At 40.0% G+C, this 16,866-nt stretch overlaps 1 non-coding gene across 1 annotated transcript; it reads right to left on the reverse strand.

Annotated features, from left to right (window-relative positions):
* Positions 1-2,461: 2,461 nt before the first annotated feature.
* Positions 2,462-2,568, reverse strand: LOC141694404 (small nucleolar RNA R71). Its single transcript, XR_012563716.1, has one exon. It is a non-coding gene; the product is annotated as a small nucleolar RNA R71 (small nucleolar RNA).
* Between the last annotated feature and the right edge of the window lie 14,298 nt (positions 2,569-16,866).

Here is a 16,866-nt window from a genome sequence, read left to right on the forward strand (position 1 = left end):
CTCCCATTTATATCTTGGGGATGAAACAACTAGCCGAGTTCATACATGCCAGATTACAATCTATCACTACTAGACCTGAATACTGAAATGAAAATACATAAGCCGCGTACCCTGAAGGGCTAGGAACGCTATCTACTTCTAGCTGTCCTATCAAAATTGGTGACAAGTTGATAAGTGGCATTTTATACCACTTAGAACGTCTTAAAATAGCTTAAATTGGTGTCTTGAAATCAAGTATTTTGTGTATTTGATGCGTTTTTCTAGTGTTTGTGCATTTCAGGGTATTAGTTGCATTTCGGGGGAGTAATCATCAAGGATAAGCCTTGGCAAGTGTTTAGCATTGTGAGAGGGAAGAGAGAAGCAGATTACAGCGAAGAAACAGAGCAAACTCAGAAAAAATCCAGTAGGGGTCTGAGCGCCCGCTCAGCATAACTTCTTTTGGACAAAATACTAAATGGTATATATGATTGGTCATATAATCATGGTTACATAGATGCTTTTTATGCAAGATTTTTTATTGGGGGAATAAGAGGATTGGCTAAGTTTTTTTTATGATCCTTCGATAAAAAAATTCATTCGGTTCTTTAAATTCCGTGGGTGGTTTCTGAATTATATCAAGCCAGTAAGCAAACGGCGTCTTATTCAAAACCCCAATTATGACATCCCTCCTCTCCCACTTCACACCTCGGGAAAAAAAGAATATTTATTTTAGACTTCTATTTCTGTTTGGCTTCCAACTTCTGTGCTGAGTTTTATGGGACTTCTATATAAGTAGATTTAGAGACGTTTTCACAAGGGGGAATCGTTGTATTAAGCAAGAAGAGAAGGAGATAAGGAAGAAGACCGTTTTAGCACACCGCAACGAAGAGGAAGCATATTTTCTTGTGATTCTTTATTTCGTTGTAACGTTGGATGCTAGTTTTCTTGCTTTTGAACCTATTTACTCTTGTGACGTACTCTGGTTTAATACAATTAGTTTAGTTATTATTCTCCTGTGTTTATTTTATCATGTTCTCATATGAACCCATGATGACGATAAGTGCTATCATGGGCTAATCGTGATCATGGGGTCGTAACGGATTTGCTATGGAATTCTGTAGTTAGTTGTTTAAAACCTTAGTGTGTGATGATTGTATGATATTTAGTATTGGTTGTGCGTATTTGTCTTATGTGCGTCGCGAACATATAAGATAGGGTGTTAATCTCTTGTGAAGCGATGGTAGATCTCGAGATTTAGAACTTGCCATGCTAGCATAGGTTCATGTATGATGTTGCATGATTAGTGGGTAACTCTAACCGTTTTATTTACCCTGTGTAATCAAAAGGAATAACTTGTGCTTAAATCATTATGTTGTCAATTTCTGTAGACATATAGGGACTCAACATAATTGATGCCTATTCAACTTCTATCTTAATTGTGGATGTTTGGTAGAATGGTATTAGTACAATGAAAGTTGGCTTTTATCAGTTTCGTGTTATTCGATTAATATCATCACTATTGCATGCTAAGGGTAATAACAATGACTATTGAAGGAAGTAGTAATGAAGTTGTGATCTCATGAGTGTTTTAATATTATTAATTCGAAGTGTTAATTAAGTGGTTAATTGTAGTTAATAATTAGTCAACAATTTGAAGTGTTATTGTCTTAACATTGAGAAGTAAATATACATTGGTGAATGAGTTTAATTGAACATAATTAGTCTAAGTCTTTGTGGGAACGAACTAGAAAGTATTCTATATTACTTGCGAACGCGTATACTTGCGTGAATATTAGCGCATGTTTTTGCCCTAACAAGTTTTTGGCGCCGCTGCTGGGGACTCGGCGTATTTGTTTAGTTTATGTACTTACCATCATTGGTCGTTAGGACTCAGTGATTAAGACGTTTTTGTTACTTATTGTTTTCGGTTGTGTTTCAGGTACTTTTGCGAGCGTTTATGCAAACTCGTTCTCGTACTCGCAAGAGGACTTTAGATACAGCTGAGGAGACAGACGAAGTTCTTGATATTTCGGAGAAGATAGATTTTGAAGATTTGGATTCAGGAAGTGAGCAGAAAGAACCAGTAATCATGGGTGATCGTATTGTTCCGGCCGATCCAGCTCTTATGGACTTTTCTCGGCCTAAAATTGATGACATTCAGTCAAGCATTCTTCATCCGACTATTCAAGCTAACACCTTTGAAATCAAGCCGGGCACTATTCAAATTGTGCAGAATTCTGTTTCTTTTGGAGGAGCTGCGACTGAAGACCCCAACATGCACATAAGGAATTTTGTCGAGATCTGCAGTACTTTCAAATATAATGGCGTGACTAATGAGGCTATCAAGCTGAGGCTTTTCCCATTCTCACTGAGGGACAAAGCTAAGGACTGGTTACATTCTGAACCAGCTGGGTCCATCACTACTTGGCAAGATCTTGCGCAAAAGTTTCTAGTGAAATTTTACCCAATGGCAAAGACTGCTGCTATGAGGAATGCTCTTACTCCGTTTGCGCAGCAACCTACAGAATCTATGTGCGAAGCTTGGGAACGCTACAAGGAAATGTTGAGGAAGTGTCTACATCATGGAATGCCCGATTGGATGGTGATCACTGGTTTCTATAATGGTTTGGGGGCCCAATCTCGACCCATGCTCGATGTAGCAGGTGGAGGCGCCTTGTGGGCCAAAAGCTATACTGAGGCTTATAATCTTATCGAGACTATGGCTGCAAATGAGCATCAAAACCCAACTCAGAGGATGATGCCTGGGAATGTAGCAGGTATTCTGGAAGTCGATGCAGCCACCGCTATTACAGCGTAACTCCAAGCACTGTCTATGAAGGTCGATTCTCTAGCTACCCATGGAGTCAAACAAATAGCTATGGTTTGCGAGCTTTGTGCAGGTTCTCATACTACGGATCAGTGTTCTCTTGTCAGCGAATCTATTCAGTATGTGAACAATTATCAGTGACAACAGCAGCCTATGCCAGCTACTTATCATCCTAACAACAGAAATCATCCAAATTTCAGCTGGGGTAATAATCAGAATGCTATTCAGCCACCATATCAGCAAGGTGTGAGTAAACAGTTCAATTCACCTGGATTCCAGCAACCACAGCAGTATGCTCAAAGGCAATCATATCCTTAATAGGGAAGTGCAGCTGCACCTACTAGTGCTAATTTTGAGGAACTTAAGCTGTTGTGCAAAAGTCAGGCGGTTTCTATCAAGAACTTGGAAAATCAAATCGGTCAAATAGCTAATGCAGTGCTCAATCGTCAGCCTGGAACACTTCCCAGTGACACGGAAGTACCTGGCAGGAAGGAAGCTAAAGAGCAAGTCAAGGCTATTACCTTAAGGTCTGGGAAAGTTGCTGATGCTGAAAAGGCAAAAGAAGGAGAAGTTGAAGTTAAAGATGAAGAAGCTAAGCAAAAGGAGAAAGCGGAGGAACCAAGGAAGACTACTGTTGAAGACACTCTGCCTGAGGGTAATACAGGGGAAAAACAGCTCTATCCTCCACCACCTTTCCCTAAGAGATTGCAACAACAAAAGCTGGATAAGCAGTTCGGTATGTTTCTGGAGGTGTTCAAGAAACTTCACATCAATATACCTTTCGCTGAGGCTCTGGAGCAAATGCCTAGTTATGTGAAGTTTATGAAGAGTATTCTTTCTAGGAAGGTGAAACTGGATGACCTTGAGACCGTTTCTCTAACGGAAGAATACAGCACTGTGCTGCAGCAAAAGTTACCTCCAAAGCTTAAAGATCCAGGTAGCTTCACCATTCCTTGCACCATTGGCAAGTTGTCGTTTGACAAGTGCCTTTGTGATTTGGGAGCAAGCATCAATCTGATGCCGTTGTCGATCTTTAAAATGTTGGATTTGCCTGATCCAAAACCCACCTACATGTCTCTACAATTGGCTGATCGTTCTATTACTTACCCAAGGGGCATAGTGGAGGATGTGCTAGTCAAGGTGGATAAGCTCTTCTTTCCTACAGACTTTGTTATTCTGGATTTCGAAGAAGATAAGAAGATTCCCATAATTTTGGGAAGACCTTTCTTGGCTATTGGCCGTACCTTGATAGATGTGCAGAAAGGTGAACTTACTATGCGGGTGCCGGATCATGATGTGACCTTCAATGTATTCAAAGCAATGAAATTCCCTACAGATGATGAGGAGTGCTTAAAAGTTGATGTGATTGATTCTGCGGTTACTTCAGAACTCGATCATATGCTAATGTCTGATGCATTAGAAAAGGCCTTAGTGGGGGATTTTGACAGTGATGATGAAGATGGCAATGAGCAATTATAATATCTTAACGCTTCTCCCTGGAGGCAAAATTTGGATATGCCATTTGAATCTCTTGGTACTTCTGACCTCAAGAACGCTAAAGGAAGGCTCAAACCATCAATTGAGGAAGCACCTACCTTGGAGCTTAAGCCATTACCTGAACATTTGAGGTATGCTTTTTTAGGTGATGCATCTACTTTACCTGTTATTATTGCATCTGACCTTTCAGGTAGTGAGGAGGACAAGCTCTTAAGGATTTTGAGAGAATTCAAATCAGCTATTGGATGGACCATAGCAGACATCAAAGGGATCGACCCTTCATACTGCATGCATAAGATTCTGCTAGAGGAGGGTAGTAAGCCAACTGTTGAGCAGCAGCGCAGACTTAATCCTATCATGAAGGAGGTGGTGAAGAAAGAAATTCTGAAATGGCTGGATGCAGGCATCATTTATCCTATTTTCGACAGTTCTTGGATGAGCCCCGTGCAATGTGTGCCTAAGAAAGGAGGTATCACTGTGATAGCAAATGAGAAGAATGAGCTCATCCCTACTCGAACAGTTACAGGATGGAGAGTATGCATGGACTACCGAAAGTTGAACAAGGCCACGAGGAAGGATCACTTCCCTCTTCCATTTATTGATCAGATGCTTGACAGATTGGCTGGTCATGAGTATTATTATCTTCTGGATGGTTACTCAGGGTATAATCAGATTTGTATTGCACCAGAGGATCAAGAAAAGACTACCTTCACTTGTCCATTCGGCACGTTTGCTTTTCGCAGAGTTTCGTTTGGGTTATATGTCGCACCGACCACTTTTCAGAGATGTATGATGGCTATAATCTCTGACATGATTGGGAAAAATGTTGAGGTGTTCATGGACGACTTCTCCGTCTTTGGACATTCGTATGATGAATGTTTGAATAATCTTCGTGTCGTGCTCAAAAGGTGTGTGAAAACTAATTTGGTTCTCAATTGGGAAAATGTCATTTTATGGTGCGTGAGGGCATTATTCTTGGGCATAAGGTCTCTAGCAAGGGTCTTGAAGTGGATAAAGCCAAGGTGGGAGTCATTGAAAATCTTCCACCACCTATTTCTGTGAAAGGAATCCGTAGTTTTCTTGGTCATGTGGGTTTTTATCGGTGCTTCATCAAGGACTTTTCGAAGATATCTAAACCGTTGTGCAACTTGCTGGAGAAAGATGTGCCTTTCAAATTTGATGATGAATGTTTGACGGCATTCGAGACTCTTAAGAAGAGTTTAATCACTGCACCAGTTATTACAGCACCAGATTGGACAGAGCCTTTTGAGATGATGTGTGATGCGAGTGATTATGCGGTAGGTACAGTTCTTGGGCAGCGCAAGAATAATCTCTTTCATGTGGTCTACTATGCTAGCAAGACCTTAAACGGGGCCCAAATGAACTACACCACTACTGAGAAGGAGCTCTTGGCCATAGTCTTTGGTTTCGAGAAATTTCGATCTTATCTGCTTGGGACAAAAGTGACAGTATTCACTGATCATGCGGCCATTCGCTATTTGGTTTCCAAGAAAGATTCAAAGCCAAGACTCATTCGTTGGGTGCTCTTACTTTAGGAATTTGAGTTAGAGATCAAGGATCGGAAAGGTACTGAGAATCAAGTAGCTGACCATCTTTCTAGATTGGAGAATCCCGAGTCTACTTCACAGGATAAGACATTGATCAACGAGTCTTTTCCAGATGAGCAGTTGTTCGCAGTTCAGGAGGACGAGCCATGGTTTACAGATATTGTAAACTATCTTGTCAGCAATATAATGCCTCCTAATTTGACCTGAGCTCAAAAGAAGAAGTTTCTGCATGAGGTGGAGTGGTATATGTGGGATGAACCATACTTGTTTAGACAGGGAGCTGACCAGATCATCAGGAGATGTATCCCATTCTGTGAGATGGAGGGGATATTACGAGACTGTCACTCCAAAGTTTATGGTGGACACTATGGTGGTGAGAAGATGGCAGCTCGTATTCTGCAAGCAGGTTTTTTCTAGCCTACTTTGTTTAAGGATGCTCATCAGTTTGTTTTAAGGTGTGATCGTTGCCAACGAGTGGGAAATTTGACGAGAAAGGATGAAATGCCGTTAAATGTGATGCTTGAAGTCGAGGTCTTTGATGTTTGGGGAATCGATTTCATGGGGCCTTTTGTCTCATCCTGCTTAAATCAGTACATCTTGCTGGCAGTGGATTATGTCTCAAATGGGTAGAAGTCAAAGCTCTACCGACAAATGATGCAAAGGCAGTGTTGAATTTTCTTCATAAGCAGATCTTCACAATGTTTGGAATGCCTCGGGTAATCATAAGGGATGAAGGGTCGCATTTCTGCAACCGTAAGTTCACTTCTATGATGCAGTGTTATAATGTGAATCATCGAGTTGCTACTACCTATCATCCGCAAACAAATGGTCAAACGGAAGTGTCTAACAGAGAGATCAAGCACATTCTAGAGAAGGTTGTTGGTTCGTCAAGGAAGGATTGGTCTTTAAAGCTCGATGAAGCTGTTTGGGCTTACAGAACAGCATACAAAACTCCACTTGGTATGTCCCCGTTTCAACTGGTGTGTGGTAAGGGATGTCATTTACCTGCGAAGCTTGAGCATAAGGCCTATTGGGCGTTGAAAAAGTTGAACCTGGATCTAGATGCAGTTGGTAAGAAGAGAATGCTTCAGCTTAATGAAATTGATGAATTTCGACTCCAAGCGTACGAGAATAACAAAATGTACAAGGAAAAGGTGAAGAGGTGGCACGATAGGAAGCTACATCCTAAGTTATTCGTGCCGGGGCAACAAGTTCTATTATTCAACTCTCGTCTCCGACTTTTTCCTGGGAAGTTGAAATCAAGGTGGTCTGGGCCTTTTATTGTCAAAATTGTGTTTCCACATGGAGTGGTGGAGATTTTTGAGAATGATCTGGACCAAGCATTCAAGGTTAATGGTCACCGTTTGAAGCACTACTATGGGGACACGGCAAACCGAGAAGTGGTTAGTGCCGTTTTGTTGTCAACTTGAGGAAGGAACGCAACGTCAAGCTAATGACGAGAAAGAAGCGTTGCGTGGGAGGCAACCCATGATTTGTTGTTACAGGAACCCTTAGAAGTTAATAACCTATCCAAAACCACAAAAAAATCAGAAAAACCGGGCTTTAAAAAAAAATTTTTTGCAGTGAATCCTGAGCGCCCGCTTAGCTCTGCTGAGCGACCGCTCAGCAAGCTGAGCGCCCGCTCAGCAAGCTGAGCGCCCGCTCAGCTTTGTTGAGCGACCGCTCAGGGGTCGGCTGCCAGAAATTTTTTTTAAGTCGATAAAAATCCAAAAAAAATCAGAAAATTAAAACACAAAATTCAACCCATAAAACCCACGACCTATTCCCCATTTTCCCATGATTTTTACCTATAAACCCACTCCTATTCAAATTCTACCCTAATCCATTCCCTATATATACATACACCTATCCCACATATGTCCCACACAACTTCTACACTCAAACTCTCTCCCAAACACAAAAACACAATTCTCAAGCACTTTTATTCAGATTCAATGGCACCCAAGAGAGCAAGGACTATTGATAGCAGCAGCACTGTGCCTACGGCTGATTCTTCAAGGGGTACTGCTGCGAGGCCTCGGTTGAATGACAGAGCCGCGGAGGAGGAGTACACTAGGATTTTGGGGAAGCCGATTCTGAAGGAGAGGGGATTTTTACCATCGGGGAGGGATGGTGAGTTGCTACCGATGATTGCAGAGAAGGGATGGATAGCTTTTTGTGAGTCACCTGAAGCAGTGCCTATGAGTGTGGTTCGCGAGTTCTATGCGAATGCGAAGTCCGAGAAGAATGGATTTTCTGTGGTCCGGGGGATGACGGTTGATTATCACCCAGCGGCGATTCGCCGTGTGATTGGACAGAGAGAGAGGAAGCCCACGGAGGAGAACTGGAACGAGAAGACTGCTGAGGATTTTAACTTGGATTTGATTTGAGCTACTCTCTGTAGGCCGGGCACAGTATGGACTTTCAAGACTGGAACTAATGAGTATCGTCACTTTCCGGCGATCGCAATGAACAGGTATGCCCGTGCATGGAATGCGTTTATTTAAGCTAATATTCTGCCGTCTTCGCATGCACATGAGGTCACAGTTGAGAGAGCACAGTTGTTGTGGGGAATTTTGAATGAGGAGCACTATGTGGACCTCAGTGAGTTCATCTACCAAGGAATTCTGAAGTTTTTGAGGGGAGCTAAGCACATGAACATCCCTTATGCATCCACGGTTATGAAGCTTTGCCGAGCAATGGGAGTGAACTGGCCGTCTCATGAGCAGTTGTAGTTGCCGGCCGCTTCTATTGATTCTGGGACTCTGAATGGGATGCAGGAGTGGACCGGTGGTGAGCCCGAGGAGCATGGGCTGGGTTATCGTCTTCCAGGAGGGCGTCCAGCACGAGGTGCTACTATGGCAAGGCCGAGGCGTGATGAGGCTGGTTCTTCGAGAGCTCAGGAGGGTGCTGGGATGGCTGATGCCCAGTATAGGAGGCTGTCACGAAGGATGGATGCTATGTATGAGACACAGAGTAGGTTTGCTCAGGAGCTCACCCACCCTTGCGCTAGGGACTGCTTTTTGAGGCCTTGGAGCTGACATCCAGTGGCCAGTTTTTGGTGAGGACTCTACGTATCCGCCGCCTGATACTCCACCCACTGAGGGTGATGATGATGATGACTCTGAGTAGGTATACCCTGTGTTTCTTTCTACTACCTTCACTGGGGACAGTGAAGATTTTAAGTTTGGGGGTGGTAGTTAAGGAATATTTTGTGTGTGTGTCATATAACTGCATATTCATGATAGTTTAGTTCATATAGTTGCATAATTTTTTGCCATATAGTTTTTTTTTTATTTTATTTATAGCTTTATTTATTTATCATGTCATGTAGCTCATGCATATGCCATGATCCCTTTTGGGATGATTTACCGACTAATTTGTGATGTTGATGCGAGTTTAGTGATAGCATTAAAGTGACGTTGAGTCATGTAGGTTGATATGCATGCAAGAAGCACTTGTATTTTCACTAAGTCTTAGAGAATGCTTAAGGACTTGACTGTTGTTATGATCTGATTGTTTTCGAGGTTAATCTATATATTATGCTTAGAATTTTATAATAGGTTCTTAGTGATAAAGGCATGAAAAAGGAAAAAATGGAGTAAAAAATGGAATTCATTGCTAAGTGTGGCTAGGCATCAAATGGCTAGTAGCCGGCTCGTATGTTTCTGCGAGTAGTCTAGGGTTGAGCAAGATGGAGCGAAACGCACTTACTCAGAAATTTTGAAAAAAAAAAGAAAAAGAAGAAAAAAATAGAAAAAAATGGAAAATGAAAAAAAAGAGTATGTGTGTATGTATAATTGATCACGAGTGGGCTCTTTGGTATTCGAGTTATTAAGTTCTTAGGGGACTTTGTGCCTAGTGACCTAAGGCTTTTAGAGTCTGGGATCCGCTAACCTAATGCTCGCTACATGGATACCATTGTATAAGTCTTTTGTGGACCTCACTCATTGCACGGTCAAATAAGCATTATTGTTATGAATAAAAAGCATGATTCCGTGATAAGCTCCAGAATTCTTGTAGTGTTATAAGTCACTTTGTGCCTAGAATTTTTATTCTTTGTATAATCATGTGATTCCCTTGATGATAGTTGAGTCATAATAATTGATTTAGTTCCGAAGCATATCTGTTAAGCATCTGCACACACCACGTTTCTGGCTGTATATTTGTTTGCATGATTTGATATCTCTTTAGTCGCCTAATTGCATTTGTTGAGATGTTGTAAGTTGGTTGGTCTGGTCGAAGTAAGGGGGATCGCTGCATTTCATATAGATTGTATTCATGCATGTTTTTATTTGTTTTTGAGTCTGTGACGCTTGAGGACAATCATCGATTTAAGTTTGGGGGTGTGATAAGTGACATTTTATACCACTTAGAACGTCTTAAAATAGCTTAAATTGGTGTCTTGAAATGAAGTATTTTGTGTATTTGCTGTATTTTTCTAGTGTTTGTGCATTTCAGGGTATTAGTTGCATTTCAGGGGAGTAATCATCAAGGATAAGCCTTGGAAAGTGTTTAGCATTGCGAGAGGGAAGAGAGAAGCAGATTACAGCGAAGAAACAGAGCAAACTCAGAAAAAATCCAGTAGGGGTCTGAGCGCCCGCTCAGCTATGCTGAGCGGCCGCGCAGGAAGCTGAGCGCCCACTTAGCTATGCTGAGCGGCCGCGCAGGGTCAGGAAAAAAAGAATATTTATTTTATACTTCTATTTCTGTTTGGCTTCCAACTTCTGTGTAATCTGAGTTTTATGGGACTTCTATATAAGTAGATTCAGAGACGTTTTCACAAGGGGGAATCATTGTATTAAGCAAGGAGAGAAGGAGATAAGGAAGAAGACCGTTTTAGCACACCGCAACGAGGAGGAAGCATATTTTCTTGTGATTCTTTATTTTGTTGTAGCGTTGGATGCTAGTTTTCTTGCTTTTGAACCTATTTACTCTTGTGACGTACTCTGGTTTAATATAATTAGTTTAGTTATTATTCTCTTGTGTTTATTTTATCATGTTTTCATATGAACCCATGATGACGATAAGTGCTATCATGGGCTAATCGTGATCATGGGGTCGTAACGGATTTGCTATGGAATTCTGTAGTTAGTTGTTTAAAACCTTAGTGTGTGATGATTGTATGATATTTAGTATTGGTTGTGCGTATTCGTCTTATGTGCGTCGCGAATATATAAGATAGGGTGTTAATCTCTTGTGAAGCGATGGTGGATCTCGAGATTTAGAACTTGCCATGCTAGCATAGGTTCATGTATTATGTTGCATGATTAGTGGGTAACTCTAACCATTTTATTTGCCCTGTGTAATCAAAAGGAATAACTTGTGCTTAAATCATTATGTTGTCAATTTCTGTAGACATATAGCGACTCAACATAATTGATGCCTATTCAACTTCTATCTTAATTGTGGATGTTTGGTAGAATGGTATTAGTACAATGAAAGTTGGCTTTTATCAGTTTCGTGTTACTCGATTAATATCATCACTATTGCATGCTAAGGGTAATAACAATGACTATTGAAGGAAGTAGTAATGAAGTTGTGATCTCATGAGTGTTTTAATATTGTTAATTCGAAGTGTTAATTAAGTGGTTAATTTTAGTAGTTAATTGTAGTTAATAATTAGTCAACAATTTGAAGTGTTATTGTCTTAACATTGAGAAGTAAATATACATTGGTGAGTAAGTTTAATTGAACATAATTAGTCTGAGTCTCTGTGGGAACGAACTAGAAAGTATTCAATATTACTTGCGAACGCGTATACTTGCGTGAATATTAGCGCGTGTTTTCGCCCTAACACAAGTCACCCAGCCTTCTTCAAGGTCTATATCTAGTCACTAGTCTCTCAGTCACTATCACTGCGAGTGAGGTCACACACCCTCCTTATCGCTCCTGCAATCATCAGCTTTGCATCAACTACCGGATGTATCCGCCCACTGATGTCATCCTCATCTGAACCCTGGTACGGAGCTCGATCCCATCGATCTCTCTGTGGGCTATGGCTGGGGAAGCAGCTCTGAAATCTCCCGGGTATCCTAGTCGGGTGGCTCTCTCAGCTGTCAGTTCCTGGCATAACTCCGCAATGCGAGCAGATGCCGCAGTGATCTCAGCATTAAGCTGACCCACTATCCAGTCGTGTACGGCTACATGCATGGTCGCCGGTGGTGGTAGAGGTGAATCTGGGTCACTAGAGGATATGTTATGAACCTCGTGGAACTGTGCGCGTATCGCCTCCTCATCATCATCATCAGTATAGAACATAGGGCTCTGAATCCCTGGGGGTGGTGTAGGAGAGCGAATAGCCTGGTGAGGGTACATCTCTACATCTCTCCAGACTACGCCATTAGCTATGGGGACAGGAAGCTCAGTCTCCTCCTCTAGGACATCCTCAGTAGGGTCATCATCTAAATCATCAATGGGTGGGCTCTCTGGCTCGGGAATAGGGTCACACTCAGGAATCATGACATTATCAACATGATCAACCTCCCTCCTAGGCTCCACTGGTACCTGACATAATAGGCAAGGTGTTACTAACTTAGAGTTGGAATTGCCTTGAGGGTAAAACGGTCAAGACTACCCATGTAGCCCGACGACAAACTCGACTTGAGCTATAATTGATTATTTTATTATTCTTATGTCTACGTATTTTATGTCCTATCATTCCAAGATTTGATAACCTAAGGCTCTGATACCATTTCTCTGGCGCCCCAAAACCCGGGGTCAGGAGTCTTGGAAGCCACGCCATCTAAACTCACACAACTCACACTACAATATGTAAATACTCACACTTCACGATCCCACACTTATCACACACACACTTACATGTTATTGTCTTGGAAACGAACCATCATACCTAGAGTAATTGTTAACCATCAAGTGATATTTATTACAACCCAAAAGTAATTAATCTTACCGGGGAGTGACCTTTAGGTAAGGGTAGTCCGCCGGCCAAATATACGTTTCTTGTTTCTTACCTTACATAAGTCATACTTATAAATAAGCCGAACTATAAACAACTGAAAACTAATCCAGCTTATTCGGACTACCTGTGGTACAACACCAAACAATCTACGGAACAATTGGCCATTTCCTACCTGTTTCTTGGCTGTGGTTCTCATGGCAGGCATCTTGATTCACTGTTGTGTTGTGTCAATTTAAGAAAACAAGTGTGAGCTATAATGCTTAGCATAATAATATACAGTATGGAAATGACTGTATGATAACATCATATATGATAATTATGTTTTATTCGAAAATAGTTTTCCTTGGTGATACACACCTTCTCATGAAAACAATTCTTTAAAGGATTTTAATATCCTGCGAATACCTTAATAGTAATCCCAGCACCTAGGCTTGGGTTACGGTATTGCATCACAATTCCAATTGGAAGAATTAGGACATTGGTTGGAGCCACCGCATACGATGAAATCCTATCGTACCTCGAGAACTCCCTTGTCCTTTAGGAAATCCTATCGTACCTCGAGAACTCCCTTTTGGGTATTTTTGATTCTAGGGTTGTTTGACTGAATTGATTGTATATATAACTTCGTATGATTGTTTATAGTTGATTTCCACCATCGATTTCATCAGAGTATAACTAGGAAGTATAATTCGATTTCTAGGGTTCTAAATGATTTTTGAATTAATCGTTTTGATTTTTGAATGATCTGAGGTATGTATAATGTTAGGGCTTAGATTACACGAGTGTAAGCATCAAATTGGTGTATTAAAATCACATTTTCATATACAAATTAGTTAAATCAATATGTGGCCGGAAAATTTCTGATTTTGGTCGGAGAATAGAATCCTGGAATGATTTTTGTTATTTGATGATTGATTCTTGTTATGGATATTGTTTAGAATCAAAACCCTGTAGAAACGAGCCCAATACGTATTGATTTTAGTCGAATTCGCCGTTGCCGGAATTTGGAGAAGGTCGTCGGACTTCTCCGATGTTTCGCCGGAGAAGACGGCTTCCTGATCGTTCCTGGTGATTAGAAGCAGGTATGTGTTGCCATGTTGTTACTGAACAGAATCACAAACAAACCGGAGCAAAGCAGAACCAGTGTGGCTGGATTAAACTCCCCAGAAACCGGCCAAAAACCACCGGAATCTGGGTTCATACAACCCGACCCGGTGGAGTTCTTCTCGACCCGGTCATTTGACCCGGGTTCGATCCCGCTTTTCCCAAACCCCAATCCTGAAAGTTGTTTGTGAATTTTTGTTTCAAAAATAATTCAAAAAAATTCTATTTTTAATTTCTAAAATTCATTATTATATCTGAAAATTATTTTTAATTCTAAAATAAATCTTAATTATTTAATTAATTAATTTTAATTGATAATTAATTAGTCAATTAATTTAAATATTAATTGATTAATTAATTTAATTAGTTATTAATTAATTTTAATTTATTATTTAATTGGATTTAATTATTTAAAATTGATTTAAAAATTCGGAAAAATAGTTTTGAGCTTTAAAATATTATTTTAAATTATTTTTAAGGCTCGATAATTATTATAAAATGATTTTAAAGTCTTATTCGAGTATTCGAACCCCATTATTTAATTATGAAATGATTCGGAGACCCGTTTAATTCCGAAAAATGTTCAAAAAAATAAATCAACCGTTCGTCCGTTTAATATGAAACGAACGGCTCTAGACTCAGAAAAATATTTTGCTTCTATTAAAAATATTTTGGAGACCCAAATTCCTTTGTATCTAAAGGACGTTTGTTTTATGGATCATTGGGAGTCAATAATTGATCGATAAAATATTCTTTTTGACCCAATTTCAATTCTAAACATATCGAGACATATCTTTTGACAATTCAACTTATGTGCTCCATGAATTATGTGATTATGTGTTATGTGGATAATATAATTGCATGCCCTATGTGTACGTATTATGTGAATAATGAGTCAACATGTCTTTTAAACGTTATATGAATGAGATGTGATTCATATATATTAATATCGGTCGGGTAGACGATAGGGATAATTGTATAGACTAGTCAATTATATATTGTCAGTTCATTGAATAGTATTATTTGTGATAGATGCACATAGTGCGAGACGTTCAAAGCCAGATAGAGATTGTAGAAGTAAAGCCTGATTGCGTGTAATAATGAAACGAGTGGATTCAGAATAAAGATAAACCTAAGAAGATAGATAATAAGAAAAGTCAAGTAGCCTGTCAAGGGAGATACAAATGCAACATGACTGAGTGATATGGAAGCTAGTTAAAGATCAGATGATTATCAATTGAGGCAAGTATTCGTAACCTTTCTCTTTAAATACTGCAAATATTTATTCGCTCATATTCTAAGTTCAGAATAGTTAACTGTTTTATATTTCGCTGGAATTACTCTTATTATGCCAGTTCTTTTCATTATTGTTCCTATAATTCGATTGCTCTCTTGAGCAAATACCCATTCGGTCGGGTTATTTGCGAACCCTAATTTGGGATGCTTTGAATTCAAAATGATTTGATATCAAAATACTCTACGAGCTGGACGATTGCTATTAGGACCAGTGATAAGCTGGATCCTGTGGGTCAGGGATGAACCAGACCCTTAGGCCATAGTTGCCTGGGTACCCCATATGTTGGTTGGGTCTATGCAGTTGGGTATAAATCCGCACTATCTCCTGACTGATCAGCAGGTTATAGTGCATATGTTGGTTTCTAGTGTCCAGTCTAATTTATTGTTGATCGCCATTAACGGCATTCCTTCCCGAATAGTTCATAATTACAAATTTTAAAAAGATGAAATATTGAAACAATCACTGTGCATTTACAGAAAAATGTGATTTATGATTAAAGGCCAATGAGGGCCGATGTTTTGTTTGCTCAACTATTTAAATATGTAAAGACGTTTTTAAAATCATTCAACAATCATTTCTAGGAGTTTTCTGACCTGATACCTGGAAACCATTTATGATACTTGCTGGGCATTTTTGGCTCACTCTTGCTTTCTGAACTCTTATTTCTTTCAGTATCAAATGAGGATAAAAGTGAATAGCTTTAACAGACAGCAAAAGTGGTGAGATTCCAGTTAAAGAAATTTGGAGGCGTCATAGTGATCAATACAAGGAAAGTAGTAATAAGGTAATGAAATTATATTTAGATAGTGTAAATTTTAGAAGGTTAAATTATTATTTCATACTATAACCTGTAAGCGATCATGATTATGAGGGGTTATCTGTAAATTTTATTTTAATATACAGTTTTTTATTATTATCTAAAGTTGTGTAGTGACACCCAATCCTGACCCCGAATTTGGGGGCGTCATAGTTGGTATCAGAGCTACAGGTTATTGGTCACTGAAATAAGAATAGGTGAGGGTAAGATAGTAGTGATAGGTCATATGAGATAGGAAAAGACCCTAGGCATATTCTTTTTAAGCTCGAATCGAGTGCGAATGAGGATTAGCAGGTTAAATTACAGAATTGATAAGCCAGGATGGTTGAGAAAAGGTAAGGCGAATATCATAATGCTATAGGTATATTGAGTTCTCCGATCCTCCAGTAATGAGGAATCGATAGAATGACGGAGACTGGATATGCTACCCTAAGTTTCATGCGGTTTTAAAGAAGATGCGAATGAGTTTTGTGAGAATTTCGCGAAAGAGAAGCTAGGTGAGTTTTGGGTACGATTTAACTTAGGATTAGGTAGTAGGACGAGCATCACGTTGGAGGCAACAAGTTGATGGAAGCTGATGAAGAACCAACGTTGCACGTTTCGAAGGCAGCACCGCTACGAGAAGATTCCTATCACTTATCGGGGGCTGCGCAAGGAATGATATCTACCTTACTAAGTATAGGTAAGACTAGCAAGAAGATGCGACCCTATCTATAGACCGAACATCGAGTTGCATGCATGGTTGCAAGCATAACGTTAAGGACGATGACAAGAATGTCAAAGACAATACTAAATGTCAGTGTTGTGGTGGAATTGCGAGTAAATGATATACAATAGTAAATGGAACTTCATCGA

The sequence above is a fragment of the Apium graveolens genome, chromosome 10 (assembly GCF_009905375.1).
Source record: "Apium graveolens cultivar Ventura chromosome 10, ASM990537v1, whole genome shotgun sequence".
NCBI classification, from domain to species: Eukaryota; Viridiplantae; Streptophyta; class Magnoliopsida; order Apiales; family Apiaceae; genus Apium; species Apium graveolens.